The sequence below is a fragment of the Hyperolius riggenbachi genome, chromosome 2 (genome assembly GCF_040937935.1).
Source record: "Hyperolius riggenbachi isolate aHypRig1 chromosome 2, aHypRig1.pri, whole genome shotgun sequence".
NCBI lineage: Eukaryota > Metazoa > Chordata > Amphibia > Anura > Hyperoliidae > Hyperolius > Hyperolius riggenbachi.
Genome location: NC_090647.1, coordinates 545,806,532 through 545,834,369, shown reverse-complemented (window position 1 = coordinate 545,834,369; position 27,838 = coordinate 545,806,532). Strand labels below are relative to the sequence as shown.

At 46.2% G+C, this 27,838-nt stretch overlaps 1 protein-coding gene and 1 long non-coding RNA gene across 4 annotated transcripts in view; one reads left to right on the top strand and one right to left on the bottom strand.

Moving 5' to 3' along the window:
- The window catches only part of LOC137547329 (uncharacterized), a 235,422-nt gene that overhangs the window by 6,307 nt on the left and 201,277 nt on the right, over nt 1–27,838 (bottom strand). The window contains exon 5 of one of the 2 annotated variants that reach the window (XR_011026564.1): nt 25,723–25,820. The exons of the other annotated variant lie outside the window; for it this stretch is intronic. This is a non-coding gene — a long non-coding RNA (uncharacterized lncRNA). The remainder of the gene's footprint in view (nt 1–25,722; nt 25,821–27,838) is intronic. 2 annotated transcript variants of the gene reach the window in all.
- Nucleotides 1–27,838, top strand: part of LOC137547328 (T-lymphocyte activation antigen CD86-like) — a 246,585-nt gene that overhangs the window by 34,170 nt on the left and 184,577 nt on the right. The window contains exon 1 of one of the 2 annotated variants that reach the window (XM_068270799.1): nt 19,771–19,858. The exons of the other annotated variant lie outside the window; for it this stretch is intronic. The gene's annotated coding sequence lies outside the window, so the exon portion shown is untranslated. Of the gene's footprint in view, nt 1–19,770; nt 19,859–27,838 lie in introns of those variants that run through there. 2 annotated transcript variants of the gene reach the window in all.

Here is a 27,838-nt window from a genome sequence, read left to right as displayed (position 1 = left end):
ACTGCCAGGGCTAAATAAAATTGCAAAAGGTGCAAAATCGCACGCAAAATCGCGGGTAAAAACGCATGTAACAAACGCATGCGTTTTTACTATTAAATACATTAGCGGCGATTCGCACGGATTCCCGACGCAGGCGAAATCGTTGGCTCTTTTGTGCGTTTTTTTCACGCTGAAAAAAACGCACCTCAACAACGCTACAGTGGAAACAGGCCCATCCACTTGTATTACATGTGCGGATCTGCATGCGTTGGACGCATGCAGATTCGCGATAGTGGAAACGAGCCCTTAATCTCAATACTGCTTGAGGCCTGGATCCCACTACAAAACGCTATCGCTAATCGCAATTGCTAGCGTTTTGTATGAGCAGTTTGTAGCGATTTCATGAGCGTTTTTAGGGAGCGATTTTAGAAAGTGTAATCAATTTGCCAGCGGTTCTGTAGCGATTAGCGTTTTAAAGTCTGATTTGGTCCTTTCAATTATTTTTAATTTTGTTGCAGTGTACATTAACTTTAAAACGCTAGCAAAATCGCTCCGTGCAAGTTTTGATGAGCGATTACGCCAGCGATTATATAGTTTACATTGAAGCACAAACGCTAACAAAATGCTGCATTTGCGATTTTGCTAATCGCAATCGCTTCTGTGGAATTTGCACCATCCATTTACATTGGCAGAGCGTTTAGGGAAATCACTAGCGATTTATCACGCTCCCTAAACACACAAAAAATTGCTCTAGTGGGTTCCAGCCCTTACTACTCATAGCCAAGCATCAAAAACTAGCTAATAGATACTAAGCCAAACGAAAGCACCTGTCCAACCCTCTACATGTGCAATTGCATGCCTTAAACGACTCCACCCACCAAGTCACATGTTAAAAAAACTTGTATAAAACCTGTACTGGATACATTCCAAAAGTGATAGGATGGTCAATCAGGTGCAAATCATTCTGTTTGCATGCAAATTTAATACAAATCATATGCAGCTTGTAACTGGAGCACAAACTTTCAGGCTGGGTGAACACATCGCAGAAATGTTAGCGTAGCGCAAAATGCTGCATTTTATGCAGCAATGTTAATCTATGGGACGCAGAAGAAGCTGCGTTTCACTGCGGTTTTACAGTATGAGTTTTGCTCAAACGCTGGTAGTGTTGCAACAGTGCTGCTCAGATACCCCTTTTCAAAATCCGGATCCGATACGTGACACGTGCCAAGTGACAGTCAGACAGCAGAGGAGAAGACACTAGTGCATACTAACTGTCACACTGGCACTGCTCACAGCACAGCAGTTCTGTAGAAGGCTAACACAGTAGTACTACTACTCTAACAACTACTAGCACTGACTGCAGTACTAACTACACAATAACACAGTAATCCTATCCCCTAATCCTTAACCTAATCTATACTGTAGCTAGCTAAGGCTAATAGCTGGCACACACACAGACACATAGCAGCGGCCTGCAGCACACACTCTGACTGTCACACAAATGACATCAAGCTAATTAATGACTTAACAATAGTGTAGTGATAGTAAAGGGGTTAATCACTGAATAGAGTTGGGCCGAACCTCCGATTTTAGACTTCAATGGGCAGGCGAACTTTGGAAAAAAAAATTCTGCTGGCCACAAAAGTGATGGAAAAGATGTTTCAAGGGGTCTAACACCTGGAGGGGGGCATGGCGGAGTGGGATACACGCCAAAAGTCCCCGGGAAAAATCTGGATTTGACGCAAAGCAGCGTTTTAAGGGCAGAAATCACATTGAATGCTAAATGACAGGCCTAAAGTGCTTTAAAACATCTTGCATGTGTATACATCAATCAGGTAGTGTAATTAAGGTACTGCTTCACACTGACACACCAAACTCACCGTGTAACGCAGCGCAAACAGCTGTTTGTGTAGTGACGGCCGTGCTGGACTGGTGCGCACCATGGCGAGAGTGCAGGTTTTGGTGGCTTTACAGCCCATATGGTCGCCTGGCTGATGTAGGTGAATGACAGAACAGTGACTGTCCAGCTGATCAAATTTGGTCTGACCACAATGAAGCAACGACCTTATTATCTTTTGTGTGCCCCCCGAGACACTCATCTAGGCGCCGGTCATTGCTTCATTGTGATACGCAAGCCCCTTCACCACGGCAAGGTAATGATCACGAAGGGGAATGGGCGCATGTACATGCCTTTTCTTTTGTTGTTGCAGCTGCCCGCAGTGCAGCTAGAAAAATTAGGCAGTCATGTACACGCACCAGAAAAATTATTACAGCGGCCGCTGCTAGCAGCGGCCTAAAAAATTCAGCAATCCGCCTGGAGTCCCGGACCCTGTTGGTGGTGGCGGAGAAGGTAGTCAAGCGGCCTGCAGGCAGACATGCTGTGTGGAGGGACTGGGAGCGACTTAGTCTCCTTGGGGCAGGCCAGGCAGCCAGTCACACGGCGTGCAGGCAGAGATGCTGTGTGTGCGGGGACTGACTTAGTCTTGGGGCGGGCAGCAGCTAGGGATGCTCATTCGGATTCCGCGGAAATGCAATTTCCGAAATTCCGATCGGAAATTGCATTTCCGCATCGGAATGCGGAAATCGGTAATGTAAGTGCCGTAGGCGGATTTCCGCCGGATATCGCGGAAATTTCCGCCAGAAATCGCGGAAATTCCACCCGACTTTAACATCGATTTTCTCAAAAACTATAAGGTCTTTTTGAAAACTTTTTTTTGCATCTTGTTCACAAGATTCGGTTTAATAAACCCTGAAAATTTGGTGTTTCTAGGACTTAAGGGGGCTTTGTTATTAACCATTAAAGTCGGTGGATTTTTACTGTAATGTAAAATGCAGAAAATCTGCATCTGCCTATTTTCTGCATTTTATATTACAGTAAAAATCTGCCGACTTTAGCAGTTAATAGCAAAGCCACCGTAAGTCCTAGAAACACCAAATTTTTAGGGTTTATTAAACAGAATCTTCTGAACAAGATGCAAAAAAAAGTTTTCAAAAAGACCTTATAGTTTTTGAGAAAATCGATGTTAAAGTCGGGCGGAATTTCCGCGATTTCCGGCGGAAATTCCGCACTAGAATGCGGAAATTGGTAGCGGAAGGCGGAATCGGTAATCGGTACCTGACGGAATGCGGATTTACCGCGGAATCGGAAATTGGCATTCCGACCATCCCTAGCAGCAGCCCTCCGGGATCCATGCCAAATTCATTTTGATAAAGGTGAGGTACTTAACACTTTTGTGACTTAGGCGACTTCTCTTCTCAGTGACAATGCCTCCAGCTGCGCTGAAGGTCCTTTCTGACAGGACGCTTGCGGCAGGGCAGGAGAGAAGTTGGATGGCAAATTGGGACAGCTCTGGCCACAGGTCAAGCCTGCGCACCCAGTAGTTCAAGGGTTCCTTATCGCTGTTCACAGCAGTGTCTACATCCACACTTAAGGCCAGGTAGTCGGCTACCTGCCGTTCCAGGCGTTGGTGGAGGGTGGATCCGGAAGGGCTACGGCGAGGCGTTGGACTAAAGAACGTCCGCATGTCCGACATCACCATGAGATCACTGGAGCGTCCTGTCTTTGACTGCGTGGACACGGGAGGAGGATTAGTGGCAGTGGTACCTTGCTGGCGTTGTGCTGTCACATCACCCTTAAAGGCATTGTAAAGCATAGTTGACAGCTAGTTCTGCATGTGCTGCATCCTTTCCACCTTCAGGTGAGTTGGTAACAGGTCCGCCACTTTGTGCCTGTACCGAGGGTCTAGTAGTGTGGCCACCCAGTACAGCTCATTCCCCTTGAGGTTTTTTATACGGGGGTCCCTCAACAGGCAGGACAGCATAAAAGACGACATCTGCACAAAGTCGGATCCAGTACCCTCCATCTCCTCTTGCTCTTCCTCAGTGACGTCACGTAAGTCAACCTCCTCCCCCCAGCCGCGAACAATACCACGGGAAGGTTGAGCAGCACAAGCCCCCTGCGACGCCTGCTGCGGTTGTTCTCCTGCCGCCGTCCCCTCCTCCTTCTCCTCCTCCCCCAAAGAAACACCTTGCTCATCATCCTCTGAGTCTGACTCGTCTTCTGCACACGACTTCTCTTCTTCCTCCCCCCTCCCCCTCTGTGCTGCCGCAGGTGTTGAGGAAACAGCTGGGTCTGATGAAAATTGGTCCCATGCCTGTTCCTGCCGTAACTGTTCCTGGTCACGCTCATTCGCAGCTTCATCCGCCACTCTACGCACAGCACGCTCCAAGAAGTAAGCATAGGGAATTAAGTCGCTGATGGTGCCCTCACTGCGGCTCACCAGGTTGGTCACCTCCTCAAACGGCCGCATGAGCCTGCATGCATTTTTCATCAGTGTCCAGTTGTCAGGCCAGAACATCCCCATCTTCCAAGACTGTTTCATTCTACTGTAGTTGTAAAGGTAGTGGGTGACGGCTTTCTTCTGTTCTAGCAGGCGGGAGAACATGAGCAGGGTCGAATTCCAGCGAGTCGGGCTATCGCAAATCAGGCGTCTCACCGGCATGTTGTTTTTCCGCTGAATTTCCGCAAAGCGTGCCATGGCTGTGTAAGACCGCCTCAAATGCCCACAGAACTTCCTGGCCTGCTTCAGGACATCCGCTAAGCCAGGGTACTTTGCCACAAATCTTTGAACAACTAGATTCATGACATGTGCCATGCAGGGTATGTGTGTCAGCTTCCCCATATGCAAAGCGGCAAGCAGATTGCTGCCGTTGTCGCACACCATGTTGCCTATCTCCAGGTGGTGCGGGGTCAGCCACTCATCCACCTGTTTCTTAAGAGCAGCCAGGAGAGCTGCTCCAGTGTGACTCTCCGCTTTGAGACAAGACATGTCTAAGATGGCGTGACACCGTCGTACCTGGCATGCAGCATAGACCCTGCGGAGCTGGGGCTGTGTAGCTGGAGAGGAGAACTGCCACTCAGCCAAGGAGGAGGAGGACAGCGAAGAGCATGTAGCAGGAGAAGAGGAGGTGGCAGGAGGCCTGCCTGCAAGCCGTGGAGGTGTCACAATTTGGTCCGCTGCGCCCTGCTTGCCATCGTTCACCACCAGGTTGACCCAATGGGCTGTGTACGTAATGTAGCGGCCCTGCCCGTGCTTGGCAGACCAGGCATCCGTGGTCAGGTGGACCCTTGACCCAACGCTCTTCGCAAGAGATGACACCACTTGCCTCTCAACTTCACGGTGCAGTTGGGGTATGGCCTTTCTCGAAAAATAAGTGCGGCCTGGCATCTTCCACTGCGGTGTTCTGATGGCCACAAATTTACGGAAGGCCTCAGAGTCCACCAGCCGGTATGGTAACAGCTGGCGAGCTAACAGTTCCGCCACGCCAGCTGTCAGACGCCGGGCAAGGAGGTGACTGGCCGAAATTGGCTTCTTCCGCTCAAACATTTCCTTCACGGACACCTGACTGCTGCTGTGGGCAGAGGAGCAGGAAGCGCTCAAGGGCAGAGGCGGAGTGGAGGAGGGTGCCTGTGAAGGTGGAAGGGAGAAAGCGGCAGAAGCAGATGATGCACCTGAAGGAGGAAGAGGAGAAGGAGGGTGACTTTTCTTTTGTGTGCTGCTGCTGCTTTTGCTCAGGTGGCCATCCCATTGCTTTTTGTGCCTTTTCTCCAGGTACCTTCGTAAGGCACTTGTCCCTACGTGAGTGTTGGCCTTTCCACGGCTCAATTTTTGTTGGCAGAGCGAACAGATGGCTTTGGTCCGATCTGAGGCACACACATTAAAAAATTTCCACACCGCTGAGCCACCCTGGGATGTGGGCACTATGGGGACCTCAGCAGCTGATGCTGAAGGGCAAGTTGGCTGGCTGTACATAGGTGGCGATACATGGTGCCGGACTCTGCCACCAGCTGTTTCTGACGAAGAGCTGCCCCAGCTTCTTTCAGCAACTTCTCTCCTCCTACTACTCTCTGACTCCCCCTCTGAACTGTCCCCCTCTTCATCTACTCTATTGGGAACATACAGAGGATCCCTATCATCGTCATCATCGTAATCATCCTGCCCAGCTTCGCTTGCCTCAGAAAAATCCAAACATGCACCATCAGTAGGTCCTTCATCCTCCTTACACGTTACATCCATAGTGTTGCCGCGTAACTCAGACATATGAGCTGGTGAAAATTCATCTGGCTGTAACAACAATGGCTGTGCATCAGTGATTTCAACACTAAATAATTCTTGCGAAGTGTCAAATGCAGCGGAAGTGGTGCTAGTAGTAGCGCTGGTGGCTGAGCAAGATGAGGTGTTCTGTGTCGCTAAATACTCAACCACGTCCTGACAATCTTGGGAGGTGATGGGACGTGCCTTCTTCCGAGCACTGTACTGTGGGCCAGGTCCACACGAAATTACATTTACACGACCTCGCGCAGACCTGCCGGGTGGCCTTCCTCTGGCTCTGGCACTACCTCTTCCTCTACCTGTTTTGTCCATATCGGGTATGCACGAAGTGGTATATCACACTGCGTGCACTCACGTAGGTAGGTGGGTTCACTTAACTACACAGGTATGCGCACTGATGCGGTGGGTTCACTGAACAGTACAGGTATGCAGTGGCGGGTTCACTGAACAGTACAGGTATACAGTGGCGGGTTCACTGAACACAACTGTTAAGCTTGGGGGTGTAATCTCCACAGTCAGCATACAACACATAAGCTGACGTGAAGGAGGTACACACACCAGCACAAGGGATAAGGATATCCCCAGTTTAGTGGAGGAGAGGACTGACTCCAATAGGAGATTGTGGTGCACAGAGCCGGTGCAGATCTGAACAGCCACAAACACTTTCGTAATAACGTCTCAGCGCAAAGTAGCGCTGAGCGCATAAACCAGGACTGAGGAGATCAGGACAGGTAGACAGAATGAACGCTTGCTAGCTAGCGATTACTTAGCGACAGCAAGCGTCCAAAACCAGACAGACTGGAATGAGGCAGCCAATGCGTTGCGGCGATGGCGTGCCTCACAAAGACAGGACAGGAGAGACAGGAAATAGCAGGATCGAGATAGATGAACGTAACACAGATAAATATACAATAAGTATGTTTTCCTAGCGTATTACAATTACAGCTATCAATGAAACTATTTGTAAGGTCTGACTAACATATGTATATATCGGCAATGAACCGATATATGACATAAGCAGGAACTCTGACTAAGACTGGAGTAATACAGGGAACAGGACTCAGAAGGATTCGCTATCTCTTCGCAGAGATGAACGCAATCCACAAACAGGACCAGGAACAGGATAACTAGCTCAGCACGGGTGTTCACGGTACGCGCAAACTGCCAAAACGTGCTGGAAAACTGACTAACTGAACACAGGAAATAAACAGTTCGTGTACGTATATATCAGCGACACTGATATATCAACGTAACACAAATACAAGGAAAATAACAAAATGCGCAAGTATGCGTATATATTGGCGATGAACCAATATATGACACAAGACAAGCAAGTAGCACTTCTAGAACAAGAGCAGAACTAGGAGGACTCGCTGACACCTTCGCAGGAGTCAGCACAGTCCACACGGACCAGGAACGAGGTGGGGCACGAGCAGAGTAACAGATAGAGTCTGAAACTATGGTAGCCCATGAGACATTGCAGGAAGCAGTTCTTTATACTGAGGTCATCCAATGGGAGCAGACCTGCAGATTCCCACACAAGTGAATGGTAATTAATCACAGGCTGATAGCAGGAAAAGGCAGACAATGATATGCAGCCTGCAGGAAAGGGACTGCCCCTCCACTGCAGCAGACAATGTTTGTTTACACAAGAGCATGTCAAACTGTCATTAATTTCAGAGTGACTGCAGATGGAATCAGCAACTAGTTCAAGTGCAAACCAAACTATGCAAGAAAATGCATGTAATGACATCAGAACTGCTTGGATTACAATACCACTGCAGCCAGCAATAAACGCTGCAGACATGATCATAACATTACCCCCCCCCTTAAAAGCGGATACCAGACGCTTTTTGAAACTGAAATTCCCAACAAAACAATCTGACTGATAATTCATGATGACCGGGACAGCCCGGCAAGACCAAATTCCAGAATCAGTCCCCACAAGACTGGACCCATCAGAACCAGAACCTACAGAACCATGCCCGTCAGCACCACAAGCCTCAGTGTGATACCCATCAGAACCACGACTTCCAGAGAAAAGCCCCCAGAAACTCTCTGAGCGATACCCACCGCCTTCTCGGGACTGTCCAAAAACGCCAAAGCCTTTGCAATGCCCACCGGAACTGTCCCCACCAACACAAAACCCACCGTTGAACCAGTCCAAGGTACCAGGACAAGTTTCCTCAGAGATCTCCCAGAACACTTGGAAGCTCCAAAGAGATCCCCACAGGTCAGAACGCCCCTTAGGTTCACATGGAGAACCATCAAGAACCCCTATGGAACCCAGGGCAACTCTAGAGTCAGGGTCACAAGGACAAACATCAAGATCAGGGTTTTTAGGGACCAGAACCATCTCCGGGCATGCAGGCCAACCGGCAACTTCAGAACATGTCTCCACTAGGGAAGCGTGTGAGCACGCCAACACAGACACACTTGGGCACTCTGGCATACGAAGCACATCTGGGCACACTGGCACAAGAGAGACTTCTGGGCATGTCAAGGAACTGCAAACCTCAAAGTCAGTCAAGGTAGGACCGAAACCAGGACTGGGCAAAAAAAAATCATCATGACTAGACTTCACAGTTACTGGATTGTCACTAAAAAATGCAGGATTAGACTTAGATGTCTCTGATTCCAGCAAAGTTATTAACAAATCATGTTTAGGGGCATTTACAAGACAGGACAAATCTTCTGATGTATGCACCGAACTAGACAGGGTTCCCATAACTTCTTCTGGACTAGACAGAGACTCATCAAATACACTGGATTGGAGCTCATGAAGGGCTGCAAAACAAGTCAGTAGTGCAGCAATCCCCACTGAACTAGGCAAAACTGAGTAACTCACTGGACAGGAAGGGGACTCAGGAACTTCTGCCACACCGGCCAGAGAACCAGAATTTTCCAGGATACAGGGCTGGGTTTCAGAAACACTCATTAACCCGGACTGAAATTCTGAGATTTCTATTATTTTTTCCAGCGAGTCAGAATTATCCATGTTACAGGGCAAGACTTTTGAAACATTCAGAGAACAGGGCTGGAGTTCCTCGGCTGTTACAACACTGGAGAGGGACTCAACAACATTGGTTAAATCAGACTGTGTACAGGGCAAGGTATCTGACACACTTGCTGACGAGGACAAGATTTCAATGGCTTCTGCTTCGCTGGGCAGAAATTCATCAAGTTTTATTAGAGCAGACTGTAATTCCAAAACAGCTGCTAGACAAGTGAATATTACTGTAACACCAACTGAGGTAAGCAGTGCCTCAGACTGTTCTGCTAGAGGGTTTGAAGTATCCCAAGTACTGGGTGAAGCATAAGACTCTGTGACCACAGCTTCACTGGACAGGATCACCGAACAGTCCACACTGCAGGGCAAAACCATGGAAGCACCTGCTGGACAGCATAATGATTCTGTGACCTGAGTTTCATTGGAGAGATCTACTGCACAATTCATGGTACAGGGCAAGTTCACTGGAACATTTTCTGAACACGGTAATAATTCTGCGATTTCGGACTCACATAGCAGACGCTGTGAGTTATTCATGAGACTAGAGTGAGGTGTAGAAACAGGAAGATCAAAACACAATGTTTGCGCATCTAAATCACCATTCAATTGTGAAATTGGAAAATTCAGATGCTGGGGTTCTGAGATTTCTGGACAGGATTGCTGGGACTCAGAAACTGATGTAGTGCATCTATTGGCATCTGCTGGATCAGACAGGAGTTGAACTTTATTAACACAGGTAATTTCTGCAGAAGTGTTTGCAGAGACAGGCAAGATTTTTCTGGTGTCTGTTTCACTGAACAAAGACTCATGAGTACTGGCTAAGGTGGACTCAGAAGTCAGCAGGACCTCTGGGTCCTCTGCTGAGAAATTTGTGCATGGCAAGATTAAGGAAGTATTAGTAATTTCTGTCTTACTGGGAAGTAACACTGAGTTATCCATGGTACAGGGTGGAATTACAGGAACTTCAATTTCACACAAAAGGAGCTCTGAATCACTCGCTGAATCAGCCAAAGGTGCTGAAGCAGGCGAGTCCTCAGGAACTGAGGAAGTGGAACAATCTCCACTAGACAGTGTGTCTTCCCTGGTATCAACTGATTGAATCGCATAAAAATCGTCCAGAATCATTCTCCACACATCGATCAATGGAGCCACAAAGTCATACCCACACACACCGGTTTTTATTAGGTTATAGGCAGACTTAATGCATGCATTCAATACTAATTCACTCTTTGCACTGTAAAACTGACAAAATGAACTTGCATCTTTCTTCCATTCATAGACCAGGGCTTCCATCTCTCCTTTCTCAAATGGAGGATCCCATGCATATTTAACAGCTGAGCATTCCGGCTGATCATAGTTTGCAAATGTGTTAGTGGCAGAAACATACATTGGGTTATTTAGCAGGTGATTGGCCGATTTCTTATTCCTAAGGATCTCCAATACCTGTAGCAAGTGTTGAACTGTAGTGTATGCAAATTTCCCTTGCTGCACGAATAAATTGATCTGTTCAATACTCTGTAATATATCTTCATAATCATATTCAGATAATTCATTTAAACAAGAACTTTTATTTTCCCTGGCTAGCAATGAAAGTTCATTAGTAGTTTCATAGGTCCATTTGACTCCCCTGAATGGTGACTGAATTTCATTATCTGCTACTGGCGGAGTCTCATTACAGATCTGATGCGCAGTCGCCAAGGGCAACGACTCCGCTGATTGTAACGCTTTTCTTTTGGAGCGTTTACGTTTGGCTTTAGACCCTGCTGCCTTAGCAGAAGAAAAGTTATCAGAACAATTATCTGCTTGCTGATTATTTTTGTAGGCAGTAGAAGGAGCAGCTGATTGACAAGCTGCCAGGAGCTTATCAAAAGGGCTAGGCAAATCGGTTTTGCGCAGCCAGTTATGGATCACAAACGCTAGAAATTCCAGTGGTCTTTCTTTTAAATTGGTATGATCCAAGACATCGTAGGCCCACTGAAACAATCTTCCCTTAAATAAAACATAAACTAGCTGGGGGGCCCACGTTGAAACAGAAGTAGCCTGGAGCTCAGGATTGGCCAGGAACCTGGCACATTCAGAAAAAAACTCATTTTCTGTTTCAGAATTGAGCTTCTCAAATTTCTTAAAGGAACAGGAACCATAACAAACAGTGTCATTTTTGCTGGGAACCCCCCCCACAATGGGGATTGGTAATGGGGCTACCATAATGTTAAGCTTGGGGGTGTAATCTCCAGTCAGCATACAACACATAAGCTGACGTGAAGGAGGTACACACACCAGCACAAGGGATCAGGATATCCCCAGTTTAGTGGAGGAGAGGACTGACTCCAATAGGAGATTGTGGTGCACAGAGCCGGTGCAGATCTGAACAGCCACAAACACTTTCGTAATAACGTCTCAGCGCAAAGTAGCGCTGAGCGCATAAACCAGGACTGAGGAGATCAGGACAGGTAGACAGAATGAACGCTTGCTAGCTAGCGATTACTTAGCGACAGCAAGCGTCCAAAACCAGACAGACTGGAATGAGGCAGCCAATGCGTTGCGGCGATGGCGTGCCTCACAAAGACAGGACAGGAGAGACAGGAAATAGCAGGATCGAGATAGATGAACGTAACACAGATAAATATACAATAAGTATGTTTTCCTAGCGTATTACAATTACAGCTATCAATGAAACTATTTGTAAGGTCTGACTAACATATGTATATATCGGCAATGAACCGATATATGACATAAGCAGGAACTCTGACTAAGACTGGAGTAATACAGGGAACAGGACTCAGAAGGATTCGCTATCTCTTCGCAGAGATGAACGCAATCCACAAACAGGACCAGGAACAGGATAACTAGCTCAGCACGGGTGTTCACGGTACGCGCAAACTACCAAAACGTGCTGGAAAACTGACTAACTGAACACAGGAAATAAACAGTTCGTGTACGTATATATCAGCGACACTGATATATCAACGTAACACAAATACAAGGAAAATAACAAAATGCGCAAGTATGCGTATATATTGGCGATGAACCAATATATGACACAAGACAAGCAAGTAGCACTTCTAGAACAAGAGCAGAACTAGGAGGACTCGCTGACACCTTCGCAGGAGTCAGCACAGTCCACACGGACCAGGAACGAGGTGGGGCACGAGCAGAGTAACAGATAGAGTCTGAAACTATGGTAGCCCATGAGACATTGCAGGAAGCAGTTCTTTATACTGAGGTCATCCAATGGGAGCAGACCTGCAGATTCCCACACAAGTGAATGGTAATTAATCACAGGCTGATAGCAGGAAAAGGCAGACAATGATATGCAGCCTGCAGGAAAGGGACTGCCCCTCCACTGCAGCAGACAATGTTTGTTTACACAAGAGCATGTTAAACTGTCATTAATTTCAGAGTGACTGCAGATGGAATCAGCAACTAGTTCAAGTGCAAACCAAACTATGCAAGAAAATGCATGTAATGACATCAGAACTGCTTGGATTACAATACCACTGCAGCCAGCAATAAACGCTGCAGACATGATCATAACAACAACAGGTATACAGTGGCGGGTTCACTGAACACAACAGGTATACAGTGGCAGGTTCACTGAACACAACAGGTATGCAGTGGCGGGTTCACTGAACAGTACAGGTATGCAGTGGCGGGTTCACTGAACAGGTATACAGTGGCGGGTCCACTGAACAGAACAGGTATGCAGTGGCGGGTTCACAGAACAGGTATGCAGTGGCATGTTCACTGAACACAACAGGTATGCAGTGGCGGGTTCACTGAACAGGTATACAGTGGCGGGTCCACTGAACAGAACAGGTATGCAGTGGCGGGTTCACTGAACACAACAGGTATGCAGTGGTGGGTTCACAGAACAGGTATGCAGTGGTGGGTTCACAGAACAGGTATGCAGTGGCAGGTTCACTGAACAGGTATGCAGTGGCGGGTTCACTGAACAGGTATGCAGTGGCGGGTTCACTGAACAGGTATGCAGTGGCGGGTTCACTGAACAGGTATGCAGTGGTGGGTTCACTGAACAGGTATGCAGTGGTGGGTTCACTGAACAGGTATGCAGTGGTGGGTTCACAGTACAGGTATGCAGTGGTGGGTTCACAGAACAGGTATGCAGTGGCAGGTTCACTGAACAGGTATGCAGTGGGCTCACTGAACAGAACAGGTATGCAGCCAGGAACAAGCTAAGCCTAACTAATCTTTCCCTATGAGAGACAGTCTGCAGCAGCTCGCCCTACTCTCACTAATGCAGGCACACGAGTGACCGTAATGGCCGCCGCTGCCTGCCTTATATAAGGGGGGTGGGGCTCCAGGGGCTAGTGTAGCCTAATTGGCTACACTGGGCCTGCTGACTGTGATGTAGAGGGTCAAAGTTGACCCTCCATGGTGCATTATGGGGCGAACCGAACTTCCGCAAACGTTCGCCTGCGGGACGCGAACGCGAACCACGGAAGTTCGCATGGAACTGTTCGCAGGCGAACCATTCGGCCCAACTCTATCACTGAACAGCTTAAAGCCACATACACACATCAGACTATAGTCTTTTGAAAATGAAAGATCACAGACCAATTTTACCCCCTTCCATGTAGTATGAGAGCCATACCTACACAGTCTTTTCTATGGAGCTGAACTCCACATCAGAAAAAAATCTTTGCAAGATGCTGCACACACAGATGCTGTACAGACACAAAAGATCAGTATCTGCAAAAGAGCTGTTCCTGCCAAAAATCCATTCCTGCAAATTGCAATGATAGTCTATGAGATCTGCAGATCATCATACACACATGATTTAACTGACACTCATCTGCAGATCAGATCCACCAGGATGGATTTTCAGATCTGCGGATGATTGCTTGATCTGCAGATGAATGTCAGTTAAACAAGGTGTGTATGATGATCTGCAGATCTCATAGACTATCATTGCAATTTGCAGGAATGGATTTTTGGCAGGAACAGATCTTTTGCAGATACTGATCTTTTGTGTCTGTACAGCATCTGTGTGTGCAGCATCTTGCAAAGATTTTTTTCTGATGGGGAGTTCAGCTCCATAGAATAGACTGTGTAGAGTATGGCTCTCATACTACATGAAGGGTGGTAAGATTGGTCTGTGATCTTTCATTTTCCAAAGACTATAGTCTGATGTGTGTATGAGCCTTTAGGTTTATCACTGTGTACAGCCCTTGCTAGGCCAGCAGCTAGGCCAGCAGCACTGGAGCATGTCTCTCAGTGAGCATTCACAAGCTAGGACGATATGTCTCATCATGGCAGCCCTCCTTATTGTACAGGAGGGCTGGCCAGGGTTCCTTTCTGTGATTGGGTGCCAGGGTTTAGGCTGGGAGGCCTCTGATTGGCTTCAGGACGTCATCTCCTTAGTTACAGTATTCAGATCCGGGTATGCGACCAAATACCCGCAGATAGCTATCCGAATTTGGGCCCAGGTATCCGGAATCTGAATCCGGTCGGATAGCTGAAAAAAGTTTGGATATTCGGAATCCGGATGAGCACCACTGGTGTTGCATATTATGCCGGATGGCTGCCAAAACGCCCATAATGAAAGTCTATGGTAACGCACATGCATAGCGTTTTGCATGCATATTTTTTAATGATATTTTGATTAAAAATACAGCTCTCTGATGTGTTCAGTTTCTCGTTGTCAAAAAAAAAAAAGCATACAAAACGCATATGCGTTTTACATTAGTGAACTGCAAACGCATTAAAACGCACGCAAGACACATCTGCATTAAAAAAACGCAAAAGTAAAAACGCAATAGAAAATCGCAAGTGCATCATCCTAAAACGCTACTTTTTCACACTATGTCCTATGTGAACCCAGCCTCATGGGGGTCGCACAAATATCAGCGCTAGTCTACTTTATGGGACCCAGCAATCGTCTAACGTGACTGGGTGGGCGGCACTCTCTTGAACTGCTAGGTTTACAAAAGGTTGTAGTAAACTACACCCATGCTATTCAGCCAATCACAAAGCTCTGTGCTGTAGCAAGTGCTGTGATTGGACAGCTGATTCTTATGAGGTTTCCTGCTGGGTCCCCCAAACTAGACTAGTCCCCAAATATCCAAGTCCAATAACAGAAAAAAGACTGATTACATGTTCTACAGACTGGACAAGGGCATTCACGTTCATTAAAATTGCAGTAAAAATCACCATGATCACACGATCGCAGAGGTTTTCCACACGATTTTTACAGCGATTTTAATGAAAGTGAATGTGAGCGATTTTTAAAAAGTACTCAGAAAGTAATAATCGCAAGTGCTCAGAAAAGCGCTTAGGGCTCATTCACACTTGAGCGTTTTGCCGGCGATTTCAGCGAAACGTTTAAATGCTAACGTTTTTGAAAGGGCTAGTAATAAAACCCTATGGGCCCGTTCTTACTTAGGCAATGTGTGATAATCGCCGCATATCGCCCAAAATTGCAAAACGCAAACGCGTAGCCTGCACCATTTTTCAGGCGATTTTCCGGAGTTTGCGTTTCAGTGCTATTGAAGCGCAAAACGCGATCACTGAGAAATCGCTGCACTGTCCAGTGATTTTTCTGCGTGAAGTCACGGAAAAATTACTCCCGCAAATCGCCAGCGTTTTGCGCTTTTAAGTGTGAATGGGCACTTATAGTGTGTCTGAGCACTAAATGAATAAAGTTATTAAAGATAATTTTGTCCCCTCTCCATAGATTGTCTTTTGCAAATTTTGTGGCAAGCATCATCGGTCATTAGGGTTGATCAGCGGAAATGCAGGTAATTCTAAATTGATGCAGGATTATGTATATTCTTTTTATGAAAGTTAATACAGTATATAGAAAAAAGGAAAACCGAGAGCCCAATATAGTGTAGTAAGTACTGCAATAAATGTAATTATGAAAAGAGCACAGTAGTTATACTCACAAAGCAGGGTTACCTCTCCAGGCAACCACTGTATAGGCAGGTGAGGAGATTCTCCTGTCCTCACTCAGGATTAAGGCCCCGTTCACACTTGCGGTTTTGTCAAAACCGCACCGGATGTCCGGACCGCACCGGAGCCGGACCGGACCTGATCCGTACGGTTCCTATCCGGATCCGGTCCGGATCCGGTCCGTTTGCATCCGGTTTCCGTGCGGTGTGAACACGGTTGCGGTCCGGATCCGGTTTCTTAAGGAGATACCATCCTGTAAATACCTGGGGTCTGGGAGGTCAGCAGAAGGGTCTGGGGTCATTGTTGGAGACAGGTGGACGTGTGGAGACCATCCGTGGATACAGAGACTGCAGTTGGGACCATGGATCCAGGCATTTTTTACTCGTAAACCTGGGAATTCTCTCCTTCCTGTTGTTCGCCTCCTCGTTATCAGACATCAGACATGTTGCTGCCAAAACGAGCTCCAGCATGAAATCGCTGCTGCCCCACTCTTTGAACGCTTGGCCCATGTGGTCCCCATCCAAAATGCATAGGAAGTGGGGTAGAACGTCCGGTTTTTGTAGCCAGTGTGTTGTGCGCTCTCCGGCTCTCATTGCTTTGTATTGGCCGGATGGTGCAGTCCGGCTCCGCTCCGGATACGGCTGCCGGAGGAGCCGGACCAAAAAATAGCGCATGTTGGAACGGACGCCGGAGTCCGGATCCGGTCCGGATCCGGTCCGGCTCCGGTCCGGCAGAACGGACGCATGTGAACGGACGCATAGGCTTTCATTGCTATTGCCGTGCGTCCGTTCCGTCCGTTCTGCAAGCGGTCCGGCTCCGGCACGGCGATTCCGGACGGCCACCGCTAATGTGAACCGGGCCTAAGAAGTCTCTCTCTGTAGATAGGAAATTTCCTGTACTAGCAAGTTAATACAGTGGAAACCTCACCAATCAAAACCCCATAAAGTGGAATTTGACTGTTCCATTCTTAAGCTTGCATACGATATTTGCATAACCCTGCATCAGCTCAGAATTATTTTCATCTCATTGACCATCCCTACTTTCTACACGTTGATTGGAGGTGGTAAACTAAATTGATTGGACTTGGATTTGAAAGACATTCACATCTCTCTATTTTTTTTTCAGGCACTATTGTGTGATAATATATTTTTTGTTTAAAAAAAAATACAAATTATTTATAATTTATTAACAATGAATCTACCTTTATGCTATGTGCATTTGGTAAAGTTAGACAAGATTGTTCAATGAAGATTGTATGGTATTTATCTTTTTGGAGACACCTATGTCATTTCCCATCAAAAAATTACTTGCTGGTTGAATTAAAAAAAGTAACTTAAAGGGAACCTAAACTGTGAGGGATATCGATGTTTCCTTTTAAACAATACCAGTTGCCTGGCAGTCCTGCTGATCTCTTTGATTGCAGTAGTGGTTGAATCACACACCTGAAACAAGCATGCAGACAGGGGCGTAGCAATAGGGGGTGCAGCGGTAGCGACCGCATCGGGGCCCTTAGGCCAGAGGGGCCCCGAAGGGCCCTCCCTCAACTACAGTATTAGTTCTCTATTGGTCCTGTGCTTATAATAATCACTTCTATATATACATTGAGTAGTGGTAAACATTAACAAGCTCTTCCCCATCCCCTTCTTGCACCTCTGACACTGTAGTTGCCATTGGCAGGTTTTTGTGCGCCGTATCAATTGTTATGTATAGAGTGTCTGGGGGGCCCCATTGTAAAACTCGCATCGGGGCCCACAGCTCCTTAGCTACGCCACTGCATGCAGCTAATCCAGTCTGACTTCAGTCAGAGCACCTGATCTGCATGCTTGTTGAGGGACAGTGGCTTGAAAGTATGACAGACACAGGATCAGCAGGAGAGTCAGGCAACTGGTATTACTTTAAGGCTGCTTTCACAGTGGGGCGTTACAGGCGCACGTTAGAGCAGCCAGTAACGCAGCCCACAGCACAGTAATGAAAAATCAATGTGCTGTTCAGAGTGCCCACGTTGCGTTACATTGTAACGCTGCACATTATGGGAAAGTGCAGAATGCTGTGCGTTATACTGGGCTTTAGCTGCGTTAGACTGTTTGCACATGCTCAGTGACTAGCCACATGGCTAATTAATATTCACTGCACTGTGGTGACTCCAGGTAGGACCCCTAGTGTTGTCCGGATCATGAATGAATCGTTCATTTGATCCTGATCTTTTTTGTGAGTCGAATCATCCGGATCATCACAATGAATGATTCGGTTCACAGTGGATGTCTGTCTGGAAGAAACAAGAACATACAGAATGTACAGTGCAGGGAAAGTCCTGTCCTGCCAGTCATTTCACCCCTAGTCTGCTTCCCTAGTAAAATGATTCAAATGATTCGGTTCAAAGATCCGGATCTTTTCAATGATCCGATTTTGAATCATCCGAATCCTGAAAAAGATCCGGACTTCCAAAGGGGGGGGGGGGGAGCAAGGAGCAGCAGGGTGGCAGTAGCAGTTAGCCTGCCGAACATTGGTCCTGCTACAAAGGGTTTGCACATAGATTGGGTGGCTACCAACAGCTGGATCTGGCACTCAGGGGATAAAGGGCGGCGAATGGGCACTTACACTGATCTCTAAGCTGCCTGTCACACACCGAATGTGTTGCTCGCCAAGGAGCTTACAATCTGTTCTCTGAGGAGCCTACAGTATAATCCCTGCCATCATATCACTAACTGTTCTCAGAGAAGTTTTTATAATGTATCCCTTGCCATCATGTCACTGAGTGTCCTCAGAGAATCTTATAATGTAACCCCTGCTATCACTTCACTAACTGTCCTCAGAGGAGCCTACAGTCTAATCCCTGCCATCATGTCACTAACTGTTCTCAGATGAGCCTACAGTCTAATCCCTGCCATCATGTCACTAACTGTTCTCAGAGGAGCCTACAGTCTAATCTCTGCCATCATGTCACTAACTGTTCTCAGAGGAGCCTACAGTCTAATCCCTGCCATCATGTCACTAACTGTTCTCAGAGGAGCCTACAGTCTAATCCCTGCCATCATGTCACTAACTGTTCTCAGAGGAGCCTACAGTCTAATCCCTGCCATCATGTCATGAACTGCTCTCAGAGGAGCCTACAGTCTAATCCCTGCCATCATGTCACTAACTGTTCTCAGAGGAGCCTACAGTCTAATCCCTGCCATCATGTCACTAACTGTTCTTAGAGGAGTTTACAGTCTAATCCCTGCCATCATGTCACTAACTGTTCTTAGAGGAGTTTATACTATGGGCAGCACGGTGGCGTAGTGGTTAGCGCTCTCGCCTTGCGGCGCTGGGTGCCCAGTTCATATCCCAGCTAGGGCAACATCTGCAAGGAGTTTGTATGTTCTCCCCGTGTCAGTGTGGGTTTCCTCCGGGCACTTTGGTTTCCTCCCACCGCCCAAAAACATACAGATAAGTTAATCTGCTTCCCCCTTAAAGAAAACCTGTACTGAAAATAAAAGTCAAAATAGGCATACACAAGTCATACTTACCTTCCATGTAGTCTACTCCTCAGTGTCTTTCTCCTGTCCTGCGTCCTATTTGTTCACTATGATCAAGGGAATTTTCCGTCCTCCATTTTGAAAATAGCCATTACCCCCATAACCGCTTTCTGGTCAGCACACAGTTAAACTGTAACATCGCCCACTTGAGCCATAGGGAAACATGGACATTGCCTGGTACATCAGTTTTCCTCTCAGCTATAACTGACAGCAACTGATATTTTACTGACAGCAACTGATATATTTTAGATCTGACAAAATATTGTCAGAACTGGAAGGGATTATTGTCAGAAGAAAATGGTGTGCTTCTGAGAGGAACTGATGGCAAGGTAACTCTGTAATTTGCATTTGAAGTTACCTCATGTGTTTTTTAAATATTTTTACTCAGTACAGGTTCTCTTTAAATATGACCTAGACTACAATAAATACACTACACGCCACATACATAGACATATGACTATGGTAGGGATTAGATTGTGAGCTCCTCTGAGGGACAGTTAGTGACAAGACTATATTCTCTGTACAGCGCTATGTAAGATGTCAGCGCTATATAAATACTTAATAATGTAATCCCTGCCATCATGTCACTAACTGTCCTCAGAGGAGCCTACAATCTAATCCCTGCCATGTTGGGGGGAAGTTTAAGATGCTGTCGGTCCGGGAGCAGATAATTTATTGTAAGTTCCTATTATTCTTTATTATAATAATGTGCTGAATACATTTAACATAGAAAACAACGTAGACAGAGCAGGTTTGCGGGAAGCTGGGGAAGTTGAGGAAACCTTTTCAGTTCCTGAGAAGTATACAGTATGCAGTTCCTGATGGTGTACTGTCTACTATTACCACTAGAGGGCACTGCTAGCTGACTCTTCGAGTTTTCTTAGCCCACAATAGTTGATGATGTACTTGAGCAGCATCATGTGTTCCAAATACCTTTCTGCTTAATCTGTTATTTTTTATTTTTTTATGAAGGTTAACACATGCCCTTTGCAAACAAAACAATGCACCTCCCTAGAGGTGTAGATCAGCTCCTAACCTAGGGAGACAACATGGGGTAATTCCCACATGGATGACACAATAGTTGGAGAATTATTATTGATTTTTAACACGCCAACACATTCTGTGGCCCTGTACCAAGTAAGAAACCAACATGGGGTGCATAATACAGACTAATGTATACACCAATATACAAAATACAGAATTGGTAGGGTGTATGCTTGTCAGAAAAACGTGAGTTTGGAGTGTTTAAAGATAACAAAATTGTCTGCATGCTTCTCCACTCTTGTCTGAGTTGCTTTTATAGTTTTGCTTTAGTTTCAAGAGAGATCAGTCGCTACAGAGAGTGATTGTCTCACCTTCAGTTTGCAACGAATTAGCAAATTTGGAAAAATAACATCCTATTGATCATCTCCACAGTAAAACAGGACATTAGCGCCAGTCAGGCAAAAACAGCACTGGAAATTTGGGTGTCCCATGCGCCGCCATAGGCTGTAATGTAAATTACGGCTGTAGCTGCTCTCAGTCAGTAATTTGGGAGCTGTCAAAAGACAGAGCCCAAATTATAATAAAAACAGCATAATTCAGCCACCAGCAACAGCTGGCGGGTAGTATTACATCTTACCCCTGTGTCCTAAGCGGCCTGGAGGGGGAGTAGTTATTGTGCCGCTGGGACATTTGCAGAAGCAGGGTGAGCAATGTTCCGGCTTTAACCTTCCCCTTCAAGCAGGATTGTGACCATAAAAATCAAATTTCAACAGCAACTGGTCTGAGTATATTGAGTGATAAAGATAGTAATCCTGCATTCAAAACTTTTTCTGTTGTTATGGTTTGGAGTTATCACATACCTTAGGAGCCCTGGCCCTTTAATTGTCATTGCCATTGGCTGTCAAAACCGGTTACATACTGGGGGGGGGGGGGGGGGTCTTTTTATCCTCCTTTTTATCCTCCTTTGTATCCTTTTTATTATTATATTCCTCCTCTTCCCTTTATTTCCCCCTCCTTCTAATGACATTAGACAGTGCACTTCTTAGTATAGACCTCAGTGGGAGTGTCTGAAGACTCTGGGAGGAGGGCGGGTAACAAATACACAATTGGCAAGAGGAGAAAAAAGAGTAAGGGAGGAAATGTCAGGATTAGCTTCATTCAAAGGTAACCATAACCAAGATGGAAACTGTCTAGAATAGGATTCTCTGCTTTTCCTTTATAACATTCACATGAATCATAAGGTGGACAGTGCAATACATCTGTTATGTACAGTAAGTAAGAATTATGTAAGAATAATTCTGCATGTCAACTCGCTGCCCATACAATTCTATGGGCCTGTTCACAGTACTGTGTTGTAACTGATCTAGTGGTGCTCGTAATGAGTCAACTACATTTACACGAAATTTTGTGTAATCATTTGCATTTGCGCATTGTGTAATTGTGATTATGCTACGAACAGCATACTACGTTTGTGAATCCTAATTACACCTGCAAAATTTTCATCAATTTGACAGTGTTCTGTGCATGTGCAGCTATTAGTTAAATGTGCAATGCAAAAAGAAATTTGCATGGACATGTAATTAATGCAAACAATTTTGCATGAATGACACTAACATGTGTTTTTACAGTTAGCGATTATGTTTCCATGCAAATTTTTTTACATATGTCAGGAACCGGCCCCACGGCAAGCCTGCAGAGATGGTTCCCGACTGGGGGTTGACCAGATCAAGAGGGGGAACCAGCCTTAGTCAAGCGAACACAAGACTGTCACCCCTCAACTGCAATCCACTCTCTCTGCCACCACTAGCTGCTGCTAGACACTTCAACAATTCCCACTCTGCTGTAGAGTGGCCTGCACTCAGTCCAGCATTTTCGTATTTGGGTTAGCTTTGCGCTTAGGCCAAAATATGGGAACGCCACACACACAATGCAATCACACAGTAGCAAGGCACAATTCCAGCAGTACAATCAGGCACTGAACTTTTAACACAAATTACACTGCAGTCTCTCTCTAGGAAGGTGAGCTCCGCTAGTACATCAGAAGTCAGGCTTATTAAATAAATATTTCATATTCCAAAAAGTGAAACAGTGCCGAAAGCAATATATACAAAAGATTTACAAAAACAAGGTAAACCTTACAAAGACACACAACAAGACAGTTTGCAAAAATCAAAACAGAAATGGAACTTTTACCAGCGCCAAGGTCCAATTTGACCGTGGGAGGACACAATTTTTCTGATTAGATCAGGATCATCCCTAGCTGAGCGCTACCTCCAGGAGAAGACAAGTTGTGAATGTCCTATGCTGACTTATATAGGTCAACCTGTAGCTTGAGAAAATTTAATGTTTAGATCCAGAAATAATCCAATTTCCTCAGGTTGTGACAGCACATCCTTGCTTGCTTTGATATGCAAATTCCAAAGGTTCCTGTTTTAGCTTTCAACTTTCCAGACTCAGTCAGTCCAATGGTATATTGGGACAACAGGGGGCTGTTTACATATACACAGAGTTAAAAGCAATGCAGGTCCTTGAAAAGGGCATCAGGAGATTCAGGGCAAATGGTCAGGCCATTATTTAATTCACTGCTTCCTTTCTGGAGGCTATTACAATGTCCAGGGGTCTATTCAATTTAGCTGGTCTATTCAAATTGGGTTCACAGAAAGATGCAGACAATTATAGTAGGATGTAGTTTTCTTGCTGAAAACTGAATGCAAATGCAATTTACATTGACATACAGAAAATCAAATTAGCAGCTTCCTTCATCCTGGTGCCCAATTATACCCCAAAGCCAGCTGCCAGACTGGCTCCTGACTGACATACACATAAGAGATAGTACATAATATGGCTTCTGTATTATACACAATATCACAAACAGCTGCTATATCATCACAGCATAATCTGAAAATTGCGCATTACAATGCGTAATTGCAAATTAAGATACGTAATTACGTATAGGTGTAATTTCTGCCCATCACTAAACTGATCGTGTTATTCTAACGCGCTGCATGCAGGCTTTCTAGTAACATCTATGTCCAGACTCTATTACAGTTCAGTCATTATAACGCGTGTGCTATGCAACGCACCACTGTGAACCTAGCCTAAGGCACACCTGAACTGGGACAAAAAAAAATGACTTATTTTTCTGGGGCTTCTTTTGGTTTTTGAGGCCTGTTGTGTGGTTCTCGAAAGAATGAAATGCGCATACGCAGAACACGCAAAGCAACGGGCGCGCGTTCTGCATAGCCATAGCCATGTCACGCAGCTAAGGTAGTGGGAGAACGAGGGAGCCCAGAGGATGACGAGGGACCTCATGGACTATGGTGGGCTGGAGGAAGCCCCAGGTAAGTTCATATTCCATTTTTAAGTTGGGTTCAGGGTTACTTTGGGGCCCTTTCACACCGTGCTGGTGTGGTGCAGTATTTTTCCCGCACCCCACTGCCGGGCATTGAAAGTCTATGGAGCCTTTCATACTACAACGTTATGGCGTGACACAAGTAACGTTTTCAGCGCATCCTCGACGCAGGTCCAAAACTGCATTAACATTGTGGCGATCTGAAGTCATGTTAGTCTACGGCGATGTGTAGATTTCTAAAAGAATCACTGAGGCGATGTCGCGCATGCGCAGAAGCGTATTTTAACAATACGCTTCCGTGCACTTCAGCATACCCGAAACAGGAAGTGACGGCAAGGGTGCGTTGTGCACCTCATTTCCTGCTTGGCCGGCGGCCAGATGGGGAACATTACTCAATAGCGCAGTGTTCTCTGAGGCCTTGTTCAGATTGCGTTCTGTTCGCGTGACTGTTAGCATTGGTTGGTTTTTAACATGTCTTTTTTTTCGATTCTCGGCGCTTGGGTGGGCGATTCGTTTTTGTGCTTAGCGGTTTTCTAAGCGTTTTTCCCGAGCAGTTTTGTAATTCACTCCCTGACGCAAGTCAGGAAGCAAACTCTTTGACCCGGAAAATAATAAATACAATGTATTTATTCTTAAAAAAAGCCAACGGCTCACTGCACAAAGCGATTTTGTGAGCCGTTTGTGTCTTTCCTCTACCTTCCATTGAGGCGGAATCGCCTCAAAAATGGCCCATGCGGCACTTCTCTGAGCGGATCGGAAACGAACCGCTCAGATGTGAACTCTCTCATAGAGAATCATTGCACAAGCGTTATTAGGGCGATTTTAAAAAAGGGCAAAAACACCCTTAGGCCTAGTGCACACCAGAGCGGTTTGGCTGCAGTTTGCGATCCGTTTGCGGGTGCGGATCCGCTAGGGTAATGTATTTCAATGGGCTGGTGCACACCAGAGCGGGAGGCGTTTTGCAGAAACGCATACTCCCGGGCTGCTGCAGATTTTGGATTGCGGATGCGTTTCTGCCTCAATGTTAAGTATAGGAAAAACGCAAACCGCTCTGAAAAACGGCACTTCAGAGCGGTTTGCCAGGCGTTTTTGTTACAGTAGCTGTTCAGTAACAGCTTTACTGTAACAATACATGAAATCTACTACACCAAAACCGCTACACAAAACCGCAAAATGCTAGCTGAAACGCTGCAGAAAAATAAGAAAAAGCGTTTCAAAATCTGCTAGCATTTTGCGGATCTGCTAGCGGTTTTTGGTGTGCACCAGGCCTTAGTGTGAATGAGCCCGCCTGAGCAATGTGATCTTATAAAAATCCCACATAGGACTACAGTAGCAAGAGCTTTTTCAAATCACTAGCGCTTAAGGTGGGTACACACGTCAGATAAAATCTTTGGAAAATGAAAGATCACAGACCAGTTTTACCCCCTTCCATGTAGTATGAGAGCCATACCTACACAGTCTATTCTATGGAGCTGAACTCCCCCATCAGACAGAAATCTTTGCAAGATGCTGCATACAAAGATGCTGTAGACATTCAAAAGATCAGTATCTGCAAAAGATCAGTATCTGCAAAAGATCTGTTCCTGCAAAAGATCTGTTCCTGCAAAATGCATTCCTAGTCTATGATATCTGCAGATCCTCATACACACCTTGTTTAACAGACATTCATCTGCAGATCAGATCCACCAGGATGGATCTTCAGATCTGCAGATGAATGTCTGATCTGCAGATTGGATGTCTGTTAAACAAGGTGTGTATGATGATCTGCAGATATCCTAGCGGATGAGGGAGGCGAGCCGAGAGGTGGGCCGTGCCTCACACTGTAGACCCCTGAGGAGACGCACAGGCATTTTTCACCTGAAGATGAGGCTCTGCAGCAGGATACGTCTCAGGTGTGTGTGGGCGTGGCCTCTCTATTTCCTCGTAATTTCCCTTCACAAATGCTACGCCTGCCTCTGTAGAGGAAACATGACAGAATTCATTATAATTTCCTTCCTGCTGTATGTGATTGCGTGAGGTGTGCAAATGTCAGGTGGTCACATGTCACACTCTGTCAGAGTGTAAGGTCACATGTCACAGTGTCATCATCAGGGCAGGATGAAAGGACACCTGAAGTGTGACGTATATGCAGGCTGCCTTATTGATTTCCTTTTAAAGTGACACTGAAGTGGAAAAAAAAAACAATTTATGAAATAATGAATTGTATGTGTAGTACAGATAATTACTAGAACATTAGTAACAAAGAACACAGTCTCATCTTTTTATTTTCAGTTATATAGCTTTTTTTAACATTTTAAATATTCAGTCATATTTGCTATTACAAAACACGCACTGTATTTTAAACTATAAAGCAGAGCTAATGATCCTTTGAACTCCCCTGCAGCAAAACCTTATCTGAAGCTGCCTGTCACTGTTCCTTTGATGCATAAGTGCTTCAAAAAATAGCACTGTATCTGGGTCGGAGAGCTCAGTGCAGCTCTTTTGCATAGATAACAATTGAAGTCTCTTAACTCCTCCTGTACTGGAAACAATATGAGACTATGTTCTTTGATACTAATGTTCTATCCCTTAGCTGTACTACACATACAATTCATTATATCATAAGTTTATTTTCACTTCAGATTCCCTTTACACAATACCAGTTGCCTGAATCACACACCGGCAACAAGCATTTAGCTAATCATGTCAGATTTTTGTCAGAGGCACCTGATCTGCATGCCTGTTCAGGGTCTATAGTTATATGTAGGCAGTGGCGGCGCTACACTGGGGCTTGCCGGGGCTGAAGCCCCAGCTGACAAACTGTAAGCCCCTATGAAAGCCCCCCCAGTCGCTGCTGCCCCTGCCGCTTTGCTTGGCTCGCCTGTGGCCTCAACCCCTGCAGGGTGCTCGAGTTGGGCGGCTGCCGCCTGCCCCCCATGTTCCCCTCCCTCTCATCAGACCTGCAGATCAGCGCGGCGAGCGGAACAAGCAGAACTACAGACAGACAGCGTGGGACCCGACTATGTCATAATGCGGAAGTGACGTCACTCGTCACCTCCTGCAGGGCCGGGCCGAGGCATAGGCTGGAGAGGCTCCAGCCTCAGGGCGCAGTGTAGGAGGGGGCGCAGAATTCATTCAGCTGTCATTCCTAATTGTGTGTGAAGCAGAAAGAAATAATAAAAGAGGATACATGGCAGTGACTGCAAGCCAGATAACTAGAGATTAAGGTGTTGGGGAGGTTCTGGGCCCTGTGGCCCTCTTAGTCTAATAGTAATCAGTGTGTGACAGCTGGGGTGGGAGGGATGGAGGGGCGCACTTTGGTGTCTCAGCCTTGGGTGCTGGAGGACCTTGTCCCGGCTCTGACCTCCTGCATATGAACTGACTCGCACGGCTGCTCACTGTGTGCCGCTCTGTCAGCCGGGTCCCACGCTGATCTGAGGTCTCTGTCCCTGCTCGCCGCGCTGATCTGCAGGTCTGATGGGAGGAGGAGGGGGGAGAGAAACACTACCTACATAACCACTTACTGCTACCTACCTATCCTCTCTACCTACCAGAAACCACCCACTGCTGCCTGCCTACCTACCTACCTACCTAAACCTTACCAACCTACCTAACCACCCACTGCTACCTAAACTTTACCTAGCTACCCAAATAACCACCCACTCAAACACTGCTACCTACCTACCTATCCGCACACTTACCTACCTGCCTACCTAAAACCCCACAAGCTCCTACTTATCTACTTTAACCCACACATTGCTATCTACCTACCTAAAAAAAAAAAAAACTGCTACCTACCTACCCACACAGTGCTATCTACCTACCTAATACACTGCTACACACCTACCTAAACCCCACACACTGCTACCTACCTACCCACCCAACCACCACCTGGGGACACCCTACTACCTGTACTGGGGGGGGGGGGCACCTTACCACCTACTGGGTGCAGAGTCACTGACTTCTAGTCAGTAACACTCAGTCACATCCAGTG